This window comes from Pezoporus flaviventris, unplaced genomic scaffold (assembly GCF_033815535.1).
Source record: "Pezoporus flaviventris isolate CSIRO_AGI_PZ_B2104156 unplaced genomic scaffold, CSIRO_AGI_Pfla_v1 ptg000008l, whole genome shotgun sequence".
NCBI classification, from domain to species: Eukaryota; Metazoa; Chordata; class Aves; order Psittaciformes; family Psittacidae; genus Pezoporus; species Pezoporus flaviventris.
In genome coordinates this window covers 2,985,478-3,005,129 of record NW_026892556.1, presented here as the reverse complement: position 1 = coordinate 3,005,129, position 19,652 = coordinate 2,985,478, and the positions used below count along the sequence as shown (strand labels likewise).

Here is a 19,652-nt window from a genome sequence, read left to right as displayed (position 1 = left end):
CGAGGGGCCAGGAGCAGGGAAAACCCAGCATGGACAGCGCATCCTGCCCGGTCCTATGAGCACGTGGAAGCCGGATTTCCCCATTCCTTTACTCCCCACTGCTTTTGTTCCCTTCCCACCCTTGCCCTGTCTCCGTGTCAGAAAGCACGCCAGGACCGGGATGCCAAGGAGCAGTTATCACTCGATGGTGGGTTGGGGCTTTAATAAGGAGATGATGCTCTCCAGATGCTGAAGAACCAAGCAGGCTTCACGTGGCGGCCTCTGCTCCCATTCGCACAGCTGTAAATCCTGAGTCACTCCACTCACCCCAGCAGAGCGATGCCAGATGCGAGCGGAGGAACCAAGCGTCCAACCCCGCGCTGCTCAAAGCACCTTTGATAGAGAAAGGCTTCTCCAAGGGTTAAGGATGAAGCAAAGCGGGGCCGTGGGATGCATTCCTCCAAGTCACCCCCAGCCTGGGCTCAACTGAGCCAGCCTGGGGCTGTTTCAGCGTTTCAGGAGAGCCGTGCTTACTGGGACCACGGATGGAAGGGTCCTGCTTGCAGCTCCCCCTTGGCATCGCCTGAACTAGAAGTCATTCGGGTTTAAGTCAATGTGAATCAAGCATCAGGCGCCAAGGACGGTCCCCACAGCCCCCATGGCCACAAGTGCTGCTGCTCACAGCGGTGCCAGGAGCCACAAGAGGTTGTACACAATCGGATGCAACCTCTTTTGAGTCCAGTGGCAACGGGCTGCGGTCACCCCAGTGAGAGCCTGGGGTCTGAGGAACACCGGGGGGGACAATCTTGCACAAAGGGCCTTGGGATCCTCCCAAAGGATGCTGAGGAGCAGAGATTGCCGTGCAAAACGTTCACCTCTGCACGCTCATCCAGCCCTCACAACTGCAGGAGCAAACTGAAACAGGGGAGATTGAGGTTGGAGATAAGGCAGAAGCTCTTCCCTGTGAGGGTGCTGAGGCGCTGGCACAGGGTGCCCAGAGAAGCTGTGGCTGCCCCATCCCTGGCAGTGTTCAAGGCCAGGTTGGACACAGGGGCTTGGAGCAAGCTGCCCTAGTGGAAGGGGTCCCTGCCCGTGGCAGGGGTTGGAACTGAACGAGCTTTTAAGGTCCCTTCCAACCCAACCCACGCTGATTCCATGGCTCTGTGCTCACTCACACCCGCACTGTGACCAACTTAGCTTGGCCACACCGCTCGGCCTCCTGTTTATGTCACTCCTGACGTGAACCATGGACAATCGTGCGGTGTTGATACAACTGCATGGGGAAAGCTCTTTGATTCCTCAAACGAATCCCAGCCCCTGTTTACCAATTCCTTCATACTTCGGATCAGATGCATCAGCACGAGCCAGGCACCTTCCGTCCTGCCAGCAGCACAAAGCAGCCCCGAGCCCAGCCGAGTCAGCCACTTGCAGTGGATGTACTGGTGCCTTGGACTGACGCTGCTCAGCCAGGCAGAGGCCAGCAGTGAATCCCATCTGCATGGGGCACGGTTCACATGGATCCTTACATGAAACCCCCACCTTCCTCGGAGGGATGCTGCTCCAAATGGAGCTGCTGCTGCTGCTTCCAGCACACAGTGAGAACCTTTAAACCTGCCCGGTGGGCACAAACCTGGACCCTGGGACCTGGACCAGCTCCTCCCTCGGGTGCCTGTGCTGTGAGCCCGCTTTGCTCACCCCTGTCTGTGTGAGGGGTGCTTTATTGCTATGGAGAAGGGGAGAGCACAGACCTTGACTGACTGAGGTCTCTCCTTGTGCTGATTTTGGAACGCCTGGGAGAGCAACCGCAGCTCCCTCCTGGGACCAAGCTGAACCCAGAAGCAGGCTCTGCTGGCCTGCAGGTCACTGCTAACTCCTGGGTCCACTGGAGAGCCCTGGAGCATGCCCTGACCTTGCAGCATCGCTGCAGGAGTTGCTCAGAGGGACTGCGAAGCCTCTTGGTAAGGAACTGGCAGCACCAAAGCCTGCAGCAAGGGGATGTTCCATAGAGGTCAGGCTTTGCACTGGCAGCGCAGCCCCGCTGAGCTGTTGGTATCAGCTGAGGTCCCACGCAGTGTGAGAAGGCTCAGAGCTGCAGAGCACCCCGGAATACGTCTAAATGGGAATGGTTTGGGTTGAAGGGACCTTAAAGCTCCTCCAGCTCCAACCCCTGCCATGGCAGGGACACCTTCCACGAGAGCAGCTTGCTCCAAGCCCCTCTGTGCTGGAAGCAGCAGCAGCTCCATTGGGAGCTCGTGTTCTGCTGCGGCTGTTGTCCTGCGTGACAAACAAGAGGCCTGCAGTAAGTGAAAGGAGACAAGGGGCTTGGTTGGAAAAGGGACACCCAGGAACTTGCACCACGTTGGGCTAAATCCGGACAACAGAGGATAATCGGAACAGGCTTCATTACCACGTTTTCCTATGAAGGAAGTAGCTCACAAGCACCTTACACTCCACAACCAATCTGCGCTAGACAAAGTTGAACCTTTACTATTCCCTGCCCTCCTTCCTGGGAAGAATCCTTCCAAGAGAGCACCAGCCCACCACTTTCAGGTCCCTTCCAACACAAAAAGGGCTGGGATCCTGCAAGTTCCCCAGTAAGCACCAGAACGCTGTCACCTCTTGGACCAGGCATCCGATACACCCAATGCTCCCTCTCGGATGCTGACCAGCTCCTCCCCTGCATCCGCACGCTGTGTTACACAAAGACTCCCAAGCAATGCACTAGGCTTTGAACACACAGAACTCACTTTCCAGTCCCATCCTGAAGTGCCAATCTCCATGCAACCCTTCTTCCTGCCAGCCTCAAGCCAGGCTGTGAGCTGGTGGCCATGGCAGAGCTTTCCCACCCAATGAACAGCAAAGCCACCGAACACTGAAGACACAACTGGCTCCTCGGACACGAACACCCAACCACACACATGCCTCTTGCTCCCTCCTGCAGCTGAGACTCACTTTGAGGTCCTCCTGACTCAAAGCAGGGCAAAAGAGACCTTCTTCTGGCATGGGGTTGGCCTCCGGTTTTGGGAGCATTGGTTTCAATAGCAGCAGCTCTTGTCACCTTCTTGCCATCGCTCTTGTTTCTGTGCCTGAGATGCAGGTTAGAAACTGACTGCAATAAAACCTAACAAGAACTAAAACAAAAACGGGGGATTTTATTCCTTTTGCTTTCTGCGCTAAGGAGGGGATCCTGTCCCTTGACTCTGCTCTTGTGAGCCCCTACTTGCAGCACTGTGTGCAGTTCTGGTGTCCTCAACACAAAAAGGACATGGAACTGTTGGAACAAGTGCAGAGGAGCCCACGAGGATGAGCAGGGGCTGGAGCACCTCCTGTATGGAGCCAGGCTGAGAACGGTGGGGCTGTTCAGCCTGGAGAAGAGAAGCTGCGTGGAGACCTCAGAGCAGCTTCCAGTGTCTGAAGGGGGCTACAAGGATGCTGGAGAGGGACTCTTCATTAGGGACTGTAGTGACAGGACAAGGGGTAATGGGTTAAAACTGAAACAGGGGAAGTTTAGATTGGATATAAGGAGGAAATTCTTTCCTGTGAGGGTGCTGAGGCACTGGAATGGGTTGCCCAGGGAGGTTGTGAATGCTCCATCCCTGGCAGTGTTCAAGACCAGGTTGGACAGAGCCTTGGGTGCCATGGTTTAGTGTGAGGTGTCCCTGCCCATGGCAGGGGGTTGGAACTGGGTGATCTTAAGGTCCTTTCCAACCCGAACTATTCTGTGATTCTATGATTGAGCTCATTCCCCAGCTGGGCCATCGCCATGCAGAAGGTACAACAGGATGAGCGATGGGGACAGGGCGGACACGGGAACCATCAGCCACAGCAAGGAGGAAGTGGCTGCTTTCTGCTGCACAAACAAAACCCTTCCCAGTGCTAAAGCCTGCCCCGGTTTGGAGCCCTTTGTTTGGCACTGGAGACCCGAGAGCCTTCTCCAAAGTGAAATCCCTGCTTGGCTGCCCGTTAGCTCTCACCAAATGCGCTGCCATTACCACCGCATCCCCGGGCCCATCTCTGACTGCTTGGAATAAACACAACCAGAAGGTCTCAGCTGAAGAAACGACGTCGTTGACAGCAGCAGGAAGACACAAACCTGTCCGTGGTTTTAATGCTATTAATAGCCTTTAAACAGCCGGGCTGAGCCTTGGGGAAGGCCCACAGGAAGGCGAGAAGCGAGTTCCAGGTCCTTGTGGCTCCTGAGAGCTTCCTGTCCTGTCAGCACAGGCTTCCTCTGCTCCGGGGAGGGATGGAGTCCAAGGCAAAGTCCTTTCACTCACCCACCACAGCATTGCCCAAGGGGATCTAATGCTGATGGATGGGCCTTCAGAAGCTGAACTGCTGCGAGTCCCGAGCCAAATCATATCCGGGGCTTAGGGATACTGGTGGCAACCCCAGTGAGGATGTGCAGCTATTGCCCCAAGGAATTCCGACCGCTGCTTTCCGAAGGAAGCCGGATCCAGCAGGATGAGGAGCAGCCCTGCACCCCCAGAGACCATCCACTGCACGCACTAACCCTGACCATTCCCCACCTGCCTCTTCATGGCCGCCCCTCAGAGTGCTGCGATGGAGCCGCAGCACTCGGAGCACGGCTGCCTATGGGCTGACGCTCCCTGGGAGCAGGGGGGAGCTGGTGAAAGCGGCCAAGCCGAATGAGAGCATCCCCGTGATCCCGCTGGTTTCACAGCCCAGCAGGAAAACACTCCCATTGCGTTGTTCTTCATCAGCGAACCTCTGCAAATCAGCCCCTTGCCAATGAGGTGCCCCCAGGTGGCTTCAGGAACGTGGGGCTGCTGAATGGCACGGGCAGGGGGCTCGGCAGCGTGTGAAGCACATGCCCGTGGACCCCCATCCTCTCGAGGGGCTGGGGCAACGCTCTGTTAATCACTGCAGGCAGTTTGGGAGCTTGGATGAGTTCCTTCGCCCCGGCTGATAGATGGGAAAGCCAAGGCACAAATGAGGCAGCGCGTTCCCCAAGGCTGCAGAGGCAGAGGCAGAGCCAGGGCCCACTGCTTCTGCCCCCCAGGTTCTTGCTCTATGACTATGCTCTATGACAAATCCAAGCCGCTGCAAAGAGCGAGTCCATTTGTTCACTGCTTAACCCAAAAGCCCATGGAATTTTCCAAACACAGGCCTGGCTTCTCACCAGAGCAAGGACTTGGTTTGCATTATTCAGCTGGTTGGAAGGGGTTTTTTCTCTCTCTTTTGAAAAGCCAACCATTCAATCACTGTTCAATACAGAGCTCCTAGGCTGGGAGCACTGCAACGATCTTGACCCTGTAAATTGTCATTATTCTGACTATAAATACACTTCTGTATTCCTCATTCTGTGTTTTTATGCCTGAATACGGCACCTTCAGCAAACCTCAGACTGCTTTCCAAAGATCAAGCACTTTGAATCAAATCCTGCAGCCCTTATTCCTGAGAAGCAATGCTTTATACAAACCAAATGCTCCTTCGTATGTGTCCAAGCAGGAACATCAACCCAGGGCTCTTCAACATGACTTTTAATTCTGCCAGGCTATAGTGGCCAAGATAAAAACCACGTTTACTTAGACACAGTCAGACCTTTATAACGGTACCTGATGTGAGCTATTCCTCTATGGGAATCATGGAATGGTTTGGGTTGAAGGGACCTTAAAGCTCCTCCAGCTCCAACCCTGCCACGGGCAGGGACCCCTTCCACTAGAGCAGCTTGCTCCAAGCCCCTGTGTCCAACCTGGCCTTGAACACTGCCAGGGATGGGGCAGCCACAGCTTCTCTGGGCACCCTGTGCCAGCGCCTCAGCACCCTCACAGGGAAGAGCTTCTGCCTCAGAGCTCATCTCAGTCTCCCCTCTGGCAGGTTAAAGCCATTCCCCTTGGCCTGGCCCTACAGGTCCTTGGCCAAAGCCCCTCTGCAGGTTCCTTGTAGCCCCTTACTTACATTATTAACCTGTGCCCACTCTTTAAGTATCAGGTTGTGAAGCAGCTTCACGGTAACAGGTCCTTCTCGCACGTACAGTAACCACTGCTGGGCTAAAAAGAAGACACATGCACAAAGGAATGACATGGCTCTTAGAAGCAGCAGGATATTAGGTCTACCTTGGCTTGCTTATTTGCTTTCCTGATGAGGAAATGCAGATTCTGTGGAGGTTGAAGGTTCTCAGATGAGTAGAAAGAAATGAGAATAGATGTATCACAGAGTTTGAGTAAAGGGTGGTCTGCTGAAAGGAGAAGCAAACATTAATGAGGTCCTTAAAGTGTTCCTCATTCTGCTTTTGGCACAGCAGAGGAATTCACATTGTGGAGAAATGCTGCTTTTGTGGAAGAACTAAAGCCCACAGAGTCTTCACACCTTGTCCAGGAACCAGGAACTCACTATAAATAGAACAATAGGATGGTTAAAATGACTGAATCCATCTCCTTTAATCCCTGCTCCCCCTGTGGAACTGTGTCTGATACATCAGATAACAACTCACTGCTCAAACTTCCCCATGAAGGGCTATAGAGATGCTGCGAGGCTGGAGCATCCCTGCCACCTACAGTTCACAGAGCATCGGAGCAACACCACTGATATCCTGCAGCCGAGAGGAAGCCTGCATCCCTGGCCAGGCTGGACACAGGGGCTTGGAGCAAGCTGCTCTAGTGGAAGGTGTCCCTGCCCATGGCAGGGGTTGGAACTGGGTGAGCTTTAAGGTCCCTTCCAACCCAAACTATGCCATTGCTCTTTGCCCTCTCCCTTCCCCAAAATACAACTTAGACACGAGATTTCCTTCCACTTCACAGATGCCTTCAAAGAAGCAGGAATTCGCACAATCAAACCAGATATAAACCAGGTTTATTCATGTCCTGGTGGATTCAAAGGGCAGTGGATGGCTCCTCATCTGCAAGCAGCCCATGGTTCCTCCAGGCCAGACCTCTCGCCCCATGGAAGCAATAAGCTTTACTCCAAGGATGGTAAAGCTACAAGATCTAACCTATTTTTTTTCCCCTCCTAAGAGATATTCACTGAATTTTTACTGCATCCAACATCACAGCATCCTCTCCCCAGGGAGCAAGCTGCCTGCCAGCCCACCGCATCAGTGCTGCACAGACAGCACCAACACTGGGATGTACCCCATCAAGGTACTGGAGGTGGTTGTGCTTGTTTGAAGAGGGTTATTGCCGAGGCAAACGGCACAACTTTGGGATGGCTTGGAACGTGCTGAAGATGTTTGCTAGAGGATTAACTGTAATCCTCATTGGTCAAGGCTCCAAAATCATCTCGTGCCAGCTCCTGAACTTATTGCTGCGGCAGTAGCCGTTTGTATGGACTGTTCATTCCTGCTGCTCAGCAAGACAAGCACAACGTTGTATGTGAAAAGGATCGAGCACGGAAAAGAGTGTCTGAGTGCTTCTGGTAATGTCTGCACAGCTGAGATGAGAGCAAAGCCAAACTGAGCTACACGACACGGCGGGGAGCTTCTAGAGAAGAAAGGGATCTTGAAGTAAATACACACATACACACACAGATTGTCACCTCCTGCTGGCACACAGGCCACCTCCCCCCCGGCAGCAATGTGAACTGCCAACACAGCCAGGAGCTGCACATCAACGACCACTGGGTGCATTCTGCTCTCTGCTCAGTCCTCCTTCGAAACAAAACCCACCCAGGATGAAGGCAAAGCCTTGGTGTCCGTGGAGGTGCAAGGTAACTCTTCACTTCATAGGGCTGAACTTTCCTGCAGGCCCTGGCTCTTCACGGGGATCAAATCACGTCACAAACTTCCAATTTGGTTCCTCATCGCTCTCCAGTCAATCAGAATTAATTCTGCTTCACGAGAAGTTTCTTCAATTTGCTCAAAATGGTTTTCCCTCTGCTCTGGAGCATCCGGATGCTCCAAGAGAATACTCAGAACACAAGACACGATTACAAAAGGTCTTGTATTTTGACCTGGCAGTTTAAAGCTCCCACCCAAGGGGAGCCATTATGACTTTCTGCTCTCCTCTTCCCTGCATGATCCAAAGGGAATACATCGCTGAAGACAAGCAACACACGAGAACACTCAGACCCTTGGAAAACAGGCACAAAGCAATGACTTCAAAAGATGTTTATTAGGAAAACTGGACATTACAAGGGGAGCAGGTAGGAAACGAGTTATACAGAGCACGTGTAGGTTCTAGTACACTGCAGAGGACAAGAGAGAAGACTTCAAATACACGTAACACACCCACCTGGAACTGCTAACATGGGTATGTCACTGCCTGGACCACTTGCCATGAGAGGCAGATGCAGGGGTTCTTCTCGAGGACAGCTCATCCCTGGTGCGTTGAGCTGCAAGAGCAGAGACGTAATGGCCATTAAAACAAGACTCGTGCTCGGGAATCCCTACATCATTCTTCCAAGCTGTGCCATTAAGATACTGCATCTCCTAAGATTTTATTTGCTTTAATTCAAGGTAAGCTAGGTTTCAAGGTTTTGCATTACCTGTTTTCATTCATAAACAATAAAACTTTGCTGTCTACACACAGTTCTACCTAGCAAAGCCTAACTGAGACTATCTGCTTGGTTACCTAAGGAAGCAATCCAGACTTACCTGTTGAAACAAGAGCCACAGGCAAGGCCTTCATAACCCAAACCAGAGAATAAAGACAGTGATTTCAGAAGAGCTGTGACCTAAACTTTACCAGCAACAGGAATTCCTGTCTTTAAAGCACAGCTGGTAACAACCAGCAGTGTCCTTCCCCCATACAGCAGAGAGCAACGCTCAGCTGAACTCACAGCAAAGGGATGAGCCCAAGCAACTCAATGGTTTCTAGCAACAAGCACTACACACAGTGATTCTCAATGCAGACACCGAGGTACCAGCTCCCTGAACAGATGGGTGACTTTCATCTGGGGCTGCAACTCACAGGGCAGAAAGAAGCAACACTTCAGGAAGGGTTAAAGATCTAAGTCTCAGACTGGTCTCTTTGCCTCTCCAATGCTAAAACCATAGACCCCAAGAAAGGTCAGGGCTGGAAAGGCCCCGTTTCTTGTCATTTTGCTATGGTTTCAGCAGCCACTTGATCAATCCAACATCTGTCCATAAAACTTGAGGGATTAGATGAGAAAGAACCAGGCCAGATTAACTACTGAGGGCTTGGTTCTCATATCCCCACCTTCCCAAGCTCTTACCTTCTCTGCTGCAGCCCAGCTCTTGGATAGGCTATAAATAAAGACAAACATTTCTGTGAACACTGAAATTAATACATTGACACCAGAGAAAACCATGGCCAACAGACACACAGCACCCAAGCCTTACCCAGGTACCTCAGACCACCGGGACCTGATACAAGTACCTGCTGTCACGAGTTCACATTGCAAGTCCATGGGCCCATCACAGTGTCTCTCCTTCCATCACCTAAAACCAGGTGAGAGTAGAAATAATTACACTTCAAACAGGAAAAAGCGATTGTAACAGAGCACAGGTCCTCTAATCCTACACCAGGGAAAAGAGGAAGGTGGCATTTAGCAGATAATGATGATAATAACAAAGCAGCAAATGAGATCTCTATTACAAATAATGTGACTAAAATAGGCTGCACAACCTCAGGGAAGGCTCTGCTGCCCTCTTCAGTTATGTGGTGAGGAACTGAACTGAGACTGCTGCTTAGTCATATTAAGATGAACATAACTACTCAACTGCCACATACACAGGGGGTTGAAATGAACTGGAGTTAGCCCAAGGTGTTCCACTGTCCTCCCACCTCTGCGAGTGTAAAGCCAAAGGTAAGTGACATGAAGCAAGTCATCTGTCCTACACGCCATCCAACAGCCTGAATCACTGATGCACACTTGGCTCCTGAGTTTTTCCAAGCAAGCCATGACTCTTTACATCTGTCCAACTGCCTGTGAACTAGAGCTCAGGACTAAACCTGGAGCGAGACAGTGACAGTTACCAGAGTTACAGCTTCAGCTCCCTAACAGAAATTACACACTGCCAGAGCTGATTCAAGCTATTTTGACACTTAAGTCTTTGACTACCCCTCGGTCTGAGGCTTTAGTAAGGGTAAGGAATAAGAATCCATGTTCCTTGACTTCAGAAATCAGGTTTTCTTCTTTGAACTCTGTTTCTCCTACCACACGTTGGAAGCTTCTTTTAAGCATGCAGAGTAAAAAGAAATCCCAACTGCTCTGGAGCAGATCATTGTTTTTCCCATTAAGGAGACAGAAACTGTTCAGTCAAAGATGGATCAACCTGAATATCCTGCAGATGAAACAAAATGAGAGTCACTTCCCCGCTGTCTACACAGGCTGTTGTGCAGTAGCGACATTAACTGGCATTTACTTACTCTTTATTTCAAGGCAAATCCACTAAGAACAGGCAGGCAATGAAAATCCTAAATGAGTCTGATGCACTCAGATGAATGACAACCAACCAGGCTGCAAGATCTCTCGCTGCCTACGCGAGTCTAAGCGATGATACCTGTCAAGGTACCGTCAGCAAGGCGCTGTCACAAGAGGCAGTGCTCTACCACGCTCCCCCAAGAGCATCTTCTAAGGCTAATGGCCAAAAGCAGTGAAGAGAAACCAACCACCAACTCTGGAGAAACTACAAATCTAAGCATTCAGCAGGCACCTGACAGCTGGGATCATAACCACTGCCCTAAACCAGGGCAAATCATATCTGGAACCCTAAAGAGGTCAAGAGCCTCCTGTCAAGCCAGGCTGATGATCCAGCACAGGCCAGAACCTGGACAGTAAGGGATGTAGAAGAAAAGCACTCGCCTCAAATGGATCTGAGCAGCGAATTAACTGGTTCATGGGTTGCTGCCATCGTATTTTAGGTATAAAGCTCAAAAGCTCACTCAAAGCAAGCTGAACTCTGGACCCAACTCCTCTCTTGGGTCTCAAGAGGACAACCAAAAAGGACCCGGACAACAGAGCAAAGCCCCAGAGCCAATAAAGGCTTTCTGCTACCTCTTGTTTTGGACTATAGAAGTTCTCCTGAGTTGGCACCCAGCAATGCTAGGAAGACAGCAGCACTGCAGAGGTGGGATGACCCCAACAGAATGGGAAGGTGTTTGTGGTCCATGAAGCAGCATCACCTCAAAGAGCAACACTTCAAACGTTACCTACTGCTGCCACACCTCAGCCATCAACCGAGACTCTAAGCAACGTCTGGAGGTTCTGCCAGTATCCATGGACAAGCACCCACCAAAGGGATCGAGAGGACTGGGAAGGTCTTACTTACTTGTAAACCTAAGATGGGTGGAAGGCTGAGAGACCTGTGAAAAGGGGAAAGGGCCGGAGTCCAAAGGGGGAAGGGTCACAATAGAGGAAGCACAAAAAGCTGCAAGCAAAGTTCTACCCTGCTTTTGTCTGTGTTCTGGTGAGATCAGGAACTTCCCTCTCACCAGGCTCAAGAGAAACCGGGCAGAACACGTCTGTACAGGGCCTGACACGTTTGTGAACAAAGAGGGAGAAGAGGTCAAGCCACCTGAGGACCAGGCTGCTGCAGCCAAGCACAGGATGAGCCTGGCCCTGCTGCTTTCTGAGTCACATCTGCTCTGCACACAGCCTGGACCCTGCTGGGGACACCCTGCTGTGATACTGCTCTGGCAGACCCGAAACATGGGAACCCAGCACAGCCACCTCCCATCAGGAGGCTCAATGGCTCCATGCTGGGCCCCTCGGGGGCCCCACTGCATCCACAGCAAACAGCTTTATTGGCTGGGGAGGTGGTGGGGTGCAGGTTCTGGGTGGTGTTAAGAACATGCCAATACCTCTCATCAGTAACACTGGCAAAACAGCAGCAGGAGAAAGAAGCTAGAAAAGCCCAACTTTTAACCCTGCAAGGACACAGAGGCTGGCAAAGCAAAGCTGCACCAGTGTCTTACCAACCTTCAGCCCTATCCAGAAGATGCAGTGCTGTTCAGTTCTTCGTGCCAGTCAGCACCACAACTGTTCTTTTCAATTCTCCTTCTCTCAGCTCAAATCACATGCTAAAAAAGCAGGCACTGAGCTCCATGTCTGAGAATACAACTGATTTTCATCCTGCTCTGCCTTTCTCAGCACATGGGATTACCGAGTCTCACAAATATTCCACGTGAGCCTTGCAAAGCTGCAGGCATCTCAGAACGCACCGAGATCACCAAATAACAGAGTAGTTTGGGTTGGAATCATAGGGTAGGTTGGGTTGGAAGGGAACTTTAAAGCTCACCCAGTCCAACCCCCCTGCAACAAGCAGGGACATCTTCAACTACATCAGGTTGCTCGGAACCACATCCAGCCTGGCCCTGAATGTCTCCAGGGATGGGGCATCCATCACCTCTCTGTGCCAGTGTTTTACCACCCTCACTGTAATAAATGAGATGACTCGGGTGACACCCAAAAAGGTTTTTTCAAATACAAATGGGCAGTCACACAAATCCTTCTCTATCTCATCTCCACTGAAAGCTTCCTGAACATTTCAATTGAGAAGTACAGAAAGCCAGGAAGAAGTGAAATATCTGTAAAACATACACCAGGAGAATCAGTTCTAAACCGGGAGGCAAATACGAGTCAAGCCTTCTGACAGTGCTGGCTGGATGCATGGGGAACACAGGAGGCTGAGAGGAGCAGAGTCTAAGTCCAGGAAACCTAGAAAACACTTTGAAAGGGGAAATACTGAAACAATACAATAATAAACATTGGTAAGAAGCTGGAGAGTGCTGTAATCCTCTGTCCCGTCCCTCTATCTGTCAGTTCATTTTTCTATCCTTCTCCTTTTCTTCCCTAGCGTGGGTTGCAAACGGGACACTGAAGAGCCATCTACTGGAATGCCAAAATTCCTTCAATCAGGATACAACTGAAATCCGTGTGCAAAACTGGAAGCAGCAAAGAGAAATATTTCAAAACAAAGGTTTGCCTGAGCCATTTCAATGCAAAAAGCACCGGGCTACAATTAAGCTAGATTAAAGCGCTGCAGTACAGCTTGGTTATTATTCTAACAGGTTTAAGAAGACACCCAGCATAAGAAACCACATGATGGGTATCTGTGCTCTAGCAATCCCTTTCCCCTCATTTACTCTTCTGCAAAACATCAGTTGACAGATGCATCAGAAGGTGAAGAGCAGCTCTGCCCTGCAGCCCCAACCCGCGGCATCGCCACAGGCTGGGATTCACCCACATGGAAACCTTTATTGGGCACGATTCTGATCAACTGAAGAGCACAGCTACGCAAAAAAAAAGCAATCCACTGGGTACTGAGACACAACTTCAGTGTCTAAGATAGGGTCTGTAATAAAGCAAAAGTTTCTTGAGAGTTACTCACAGTTCATTTCATGCCAGACCGAAGCGCAGCAGGAGGAAGAAAGCGTCACAAGAGGAGCGGTAAGATCCCATCCTGTTCTCCATCGGGAGGTCCCCTGGACCTCCCCAGCCACGGCTCTCTGAAGCATGCCAAACACACCCTCCAGCTCCCCAGAACGTGGAGCTGGAAGCTATGGGCAATAAGCCAGAAGGGCTGGATGCTGTTCTCATTGTTCTGTACATTGAAGTATTACTTCCACTTCCTAAGCAATGAGAAGAAGTCTTGCACTGCTAGTGAGAAATGAGGGAACTCGGGCTCTTCCACTCAAACATACAGTATTTATTCCATGCAGCAAAAAGAAGTTATCTGCCTCTGAAACAAGCTACGTTCTATTCCACTAATGGAGGAGATAAAACAAACTACATTCTACTCTACTAATGAAGGACATGACCGATTGCACTGGTCTGATGTACAACTTCCTTTCTCCCTCTGCTTCTCCAAAGCTTAGTCTTTCTGTAAAGTACTGAGTAGAAAACTTCCCTAATTCCCCTCAACTCCTCTCTCTCATGCAAACAGCACTGAAACCAGCCTGACTCAGTAGAAAACCCTTATGCTCACAAGATCCCACTTGCTGACACTCTCTCAGTTGTACTTGCCAGTGCAAACCAGACAAGCCTACAAAACCCAGCAACTTTCCTTGTTGCTGAGGTCAAAAACCTCTGCCCTGCAGGAAGAGCCTTACTGGAAAGCGAGGTTATCATACCCCAATCCCAAGCACGCAATTAGATGGCTTTTATACCATTAGAGAACGGAAAACACTGAAGTAGTGTAAAAAATAACTGAGAACGAGTCAAGTGAAAGGAATAATCACTCTAAGCACTGCCTCTGAGAAGGATGGTGACTCCCACTGCAAAACTGGACCTAGACCCTCCATGCCAGACTCTGCACTTCATGCTGTAACAGAAGAGCACTGATTTTTAATGCATTTCTTAAATTCAAACTTAACTTTTAAACCTATTTACTGTTTCTTGGTTGAAGGAGTGGTGGAGCTCATCCCAGCAACAGAGCTGGACAACCACGCTGCTGCTCTTCCATGTGTGTTAACACACTGCCATTCCCACACTACACAGATCTTACACTAGAAAGATCACCTTGCACTACTCATGTACCTGCACGTTTCTATCTCATTTCAGCAACTTCCAGCGATGCATCCAAACATTTGATGTTCTTGAGCTGCTTCTATTTTAAACCTCAGCTCAGTTGCTACAGCATTTTTGAAGCTATTTGCAATGAAAGAGAGATGACCTACATTCGTGGAGCTGCCTCTCACACCTGAGCAGGCTCCTGCGGTGTGGAAGGTACAGCCTTCCCTGCACAGATCCTACTTTGGCCCAGTGAAACAGACTTAATGGATGACCTTTAGATTTCACACGCTACGCTGCACATCCTTATGAACACACGCAGTTGAAGACATCTATTTGACATGAGAGAAAAGGCTGAAGTACAGGAGTAAGTCAAGCAACAAATGGAAGGAGAGAAGAAAAAGCACATTTATTTTCTATCAGCTGCCATTAGAGAAATCACACAGGAGGAAACACACTGGAAAATATTTAATGTGTACACGGAACATTAAAGAAAATGCATGTGTAATGCTTCACAGGCATGAGGAATAAGGAAGTTTTATTTGCATAAAATGGGCAAATTAAATGCAAAGTTAGCTAATAAGCACATGCTGACACCCCTGTGCAAGGCGTATCATCTAGAAGTGCTGACAAGATTAGTAATTCAAGATCTCATACTTCAATGGAGATAGAAACATCAAATCCCAGCCTGGTTTGGGTTGGAAGGGACCTTAAAGCTCATTCAGTTCCAACCCCTTGCCACAGGCAGGGACCCCTTCCACTAGAGCAGCTTGCTCCAAGCCCCTGTGTCCAACCTGGCCTTGAGCACTGCCAGGGATGGGGCAGCCACAGCTTCTCTGGGCACCCTGTGCCAGCGCCTCAGCACCCTCCCAGGGAAGAGCTTCTGCCTAAGAGCTCATCTAGATTGTTCTCATTAGATGCACAATACCCAGGACCTGTGCAAAGACACCCACAGGAAGAGTTTGTTCTGCGTCTAATGATGTAATTTTATTTATTTAAGAGAGTCATTTATTCCTCTGCACTGAAAACAAGGATGTGCCTGAAATGCATCCCAGCCCTCAGAGCAGCAGCTCCAGCACACTTCCCACTTGCAGCAAGCTCGCAGAAGAGCTCTGCAGCAAAGATCTGGCGAGAAGCACCAGATCAGAACAAGCTCTTCAATATGAACTTCATGAGAAGAGAAGGTAGAGAAGAGGAAATTTTCCTTCTAGCTAAAAGCAGGACCTCTCCCAGGAGTTGATAACGGGCCGCAGGCTCAGACTTCCTCAGCTGGATGGGTTTTCTATCTCTGCTCTTTCCATTCTCGTCAAAGAATAGATAAGCAGAACATTTTTGCTCCTATTCCTTCAACTGGAAACCACCTAAATACCTGAGTGCACAGTAAGAGCCAGCAAAGTAAAGCAGCCACAAAGACAAGACAACCGAAATGCATATTTCATACCCTAAGAACAGCTACTCCTGCTGGTTGTTCAAGGGGGAAATACAGTGATAAATAAAATACCAACTAACAGACCTGACCTTACAGGAAGAATCATTTCTGTTCTGTTCTAGGTTTTACTGGCTAAGTGGAGGTATCAGTGACTGGCAACTGAATTAACAGGAATACCATCACCAGCTCACAAGGCTGTGCTCTGTTGCTTGGAACTTCTTCCTGTTGCACGCTGAACATCTGCCCACAGCCAGGATCTCTAGGAAAATCCTACTGACTGAGCTGGTTTGGATGATGAGGTCGGTAGCATTTCAACATAACTGTGTATGAACTCCTTGCAGACCAGTTCCTGCAGTACTGGCATGTTACAGAGCACAGGGCACTCCGTTTGATGAAAATAAAGCTCACTGCAATGGTTCTTCCAAGCTGCTACAATCTCATGGATGCACAATACTGAGAGCTGGAAGAATTCCTCTCCTGTAGTCTCAGTGTTGCTACTGCCAGCCCCGAGCAGAACAAAGAGGAGGAAAGAGCTCACCCAGAACAATGGGGAGCAAAATCTGTCATTGCAATTATCTGGATTGAAAACGCACACGGATGAGGTCAAGAACTCTGGTCTTATATTCCAGATATGGAACTTAAAACAAGGTGCTCTTACCCTTTTTGGTGTTCGTTCTATAGGTACTACCAGCAAAAAGTTATGCCAAGTCTCTACCTCACTGATTCAATACGCTGAATCATGGAACCTGATTAAAGCACCTTAGAATGTGCTTCCAGGGCTGCTTTCAGGAAGTAGTCTGCATCCAGGACTAGGTTAAACACGAGCCTGAGAAACACTGAATTACTGCCTTCGCCACATGCACTGAGCTCTCCTGAGGACAGGCATTACGATGCTATCTTCAATTATGCACTTGAACTATTTTTAATTACAGGGCTTTTAGCTCGTGCAACGTTTCACTTCCCCTTGTTCTGCAGAAGTTAAAGCAGCACAGGCAGGGATCGTGAAAAGAGAAAAGCCCATCCATTGCCAAGACAGCTGAATGCTCTCCAGATTAGATTTCCTTTCTTATCACAAAACTATTGCTTACACTACATTCCCTCTTAAACTCAAGGTGGGTATTCATTTCCTGCTTGCTAAATTTGAAATGTCTGAAGGTAACAGCAGAGTAGCCTGTAAACAGGTTCTGATGCCACAGATACTCCTTCCTTGAAATGGGAATGAACCCACCTCTCACAGTGTCACTGTGTCTGAAGCAAGGAGGGCAGAACTGAAGTTTGGGCTGCTCTTTTTGATGCTTTGAATGTAATTTGTCAGATTATAATCACAGAAATACATTCTGAAGTTGTGTTTTGAATTCATAAACCTCATTGGTAGGAGACTGATGTTTCTGCTTTGTGCAGGTACAGCCCGCTGTGTATTCCTACAGTTATCTCCCACTTCCATAAGTGCAAAAGCTAATCCACTTAGGGTGGGTTCCCCCCCCATAACAACCTTGCCATCTGCTTCATCTCTAGAACATGACGCATATGCAAGCTGAGCATATTCAACAAGTCCTGCTCCTCATCCGGATCTCCATGGGATTACAGAGACTGGAGAACCCAAAGCTAACAGAGATCCTCTCATTTCTGAGCTCTTTAAAGTGAAAGAGCTCTGTGCGATCTCAAACTGAGGGGTGCCAAGCAAAGAGCAGCTGGAATTAAGCAAACACTTCAGATCTCAAAAATCCTTACAAAACGCCTCTACTCACCAGGTACATCTCTTCGGCAGTTGGCTGTCAGAACTGGCAACGCTATTCAGTTCCACGACAAAGAATGACTGAACCTGGAATGCTCCTATAGCCTAGGAAGCTCTTTCCAGCTTCTCTGCTCCTTTCCAAGTAGTGCGTAAATGTACAACCGGGAAAAGAAAGGTCTTGATGCTTCTGGCTGAGGGAATGTGCAAAAGGTGAGCAGGGGCCATGAAGGGTTCAACATGCCCAAGTATTTCAGGTCTGAGACTGCTGCTCTTCAGCTTTTGCTCTTGGTCTAGAATCATGCCCACCACAAATGAGGATCACTAAACCCAAGCGGTTTTATACCACGATCAACTACAAGTGTCCCTTGGTTTAATGGCAATTCTCTCTCAATTAATGCCTTCCAAGCAGTATCATGATCAAATGAGCCAGTCATGATATGCCAGCTTTATTGCTATTTTCAAGATCAAATTTTATTCTTATGGAAATCTACTTGGACACATTTCTCAGCAGCATTCTCTGACTGTGAAGAAGTGTGCTGTTCGCTGGCTTTGGGGAGGGGATAAACCCTTACCTGGATTAATTAGAGAAAACAATTTAGTGTTCAAAGTATCTTATGCTTCTGGCATCCCTAAAACAGCATCGTTTTCTTCTGAAGTGAAACTCAGCTTTATTTTCCCATGTATTTCAGTTGTAAGAACCTATGCCATGCTCCTCCTGGACATGGATGTATTTAAAGTTAACCTTTACCTTCAGCGCTTGGAATCTCTCCATGGTAATGGCAGATTTGCAACAATATTCCAGGGCTCTGGCCTGTGGAGCTCATCTCCTCCCTCCACCCACCCCAGCCCTTTAACCTTACTGAAGGAAATGAGAAAGAAAGTTGTCTTACCGATAACTCCAAGGTTACTGTGCCTTGCGAACCCCACCTAGCAAGTCCACATCATGACATGTCAGGTCAGCCTCAAGCACGCTTCCCTGATAGTCAGGTAAAAGGAAGGAGTTAAAACACAAAATTGACACTTGCAGATTTCTGGACATCAGAAAACGTGATGCAATATATTGTGAACTGTCTTTGAGAGCTTCTGGTAACCTCCGAGTTGTTAAAACATCATTTCTTCAGAGGGATTCTCCTGCTCTAAAATTTCCAGAGTTCCCCATCAATAACCAAATCTTGCAGCTCCACCTCGACTGGTTTGTTTGAATGAGAACAACAGCTTAAGATTTCCCTTTTAAGGCAAATGATTGGGGTTTTCCCCTACTCTAAACATTTTATGAACTAATGCACACTCATCAGATCCACTCTGGGTTTCAAAAGACATTTTAAGCCAATAGACTACAACAGCTTCGTTCTGATTCTAAGTTAACAGAAGCTCTAACTTTTGGGTTTCTCACTTTAGAACAAACAGGAAACACCACTTGGAACACTCTTTCTATAAGGCTCTGATCTGCGTGTGAATGACCACTCAATCTGGCAAATCTTCACTGTACTGGCAATCTTTAATCACACAACTACTCGACTCTAGTCGTGCACTATCCCAGATTAGTCAGGACAGATCTGCAGGAGGGCCCCGGCTGCCCTACATATGGGCCACCATCACTTTTGGGTAACAAAAGCCTTGCTGAAAGCACATACATCTGCATCAAGGGTTTACATCTAAGTGCCAAACATCTTTTACCAAGAGGCTTAAGCCTTTTTGCTCAATACTTCACATCTGTTTTCCTGCTAGCCTTATAATAAGAGTGCCCTCTGTATTTCTGCCTGTGTAGCTCAAACTAGAGAAATGGGCTTCATGACCAAATGCAGAGCGGACAAAGAGCGATCACGTTTTTATACAGAGTCACCAAAATCATGTGGTGATCTTCTACTTCCAGTTTATTTTGAACAGGTTTAAGGAATTCAGTTGTCATTTATTTCAGAATTAGGCTACAGAGTCCTGAAAATAAACCAGCGCTACAAAAATCAAACCTTTCATGCTTTGGGAGAATGCAACTCTGGTTACAAATCAGGAAAATCAAAAGCTGAGTTTAGGGAACTGATTTGCTCAATAAGGTGAAGATCAGTCTGTAACACAACAGCTGTAAAAAGCTTTTGCTCAGGTTTTGGAATGGCTATGAATCTGGCAACCTACTTC

General features: G+C 48.8%; 1 long non-coding RNA gene across 1 annotated transcript; it reads right to left on the bottom strand.

Moving 5' to 3' along the window:
• Positions 1 to 8,032: 8,032 nt before the first annotated feature.
• LOC133267595 (uncharacterized) lies at positions 8,033 to 8,694 on the bottom strand. The gene is made up of 2 exons (XR_009742806.1): positions 8,534 to 8,694; positions 8,033 to 8,271 (listed from the first exon to the last, which is right to left on the bottom strand). It is a non-coding gene; the product is annotated as an uncharacterized LOC133267595 (long non-coding RNA).
• Positions 8,695 to 19,652: the final 10,958 nt, after the last annotated feature.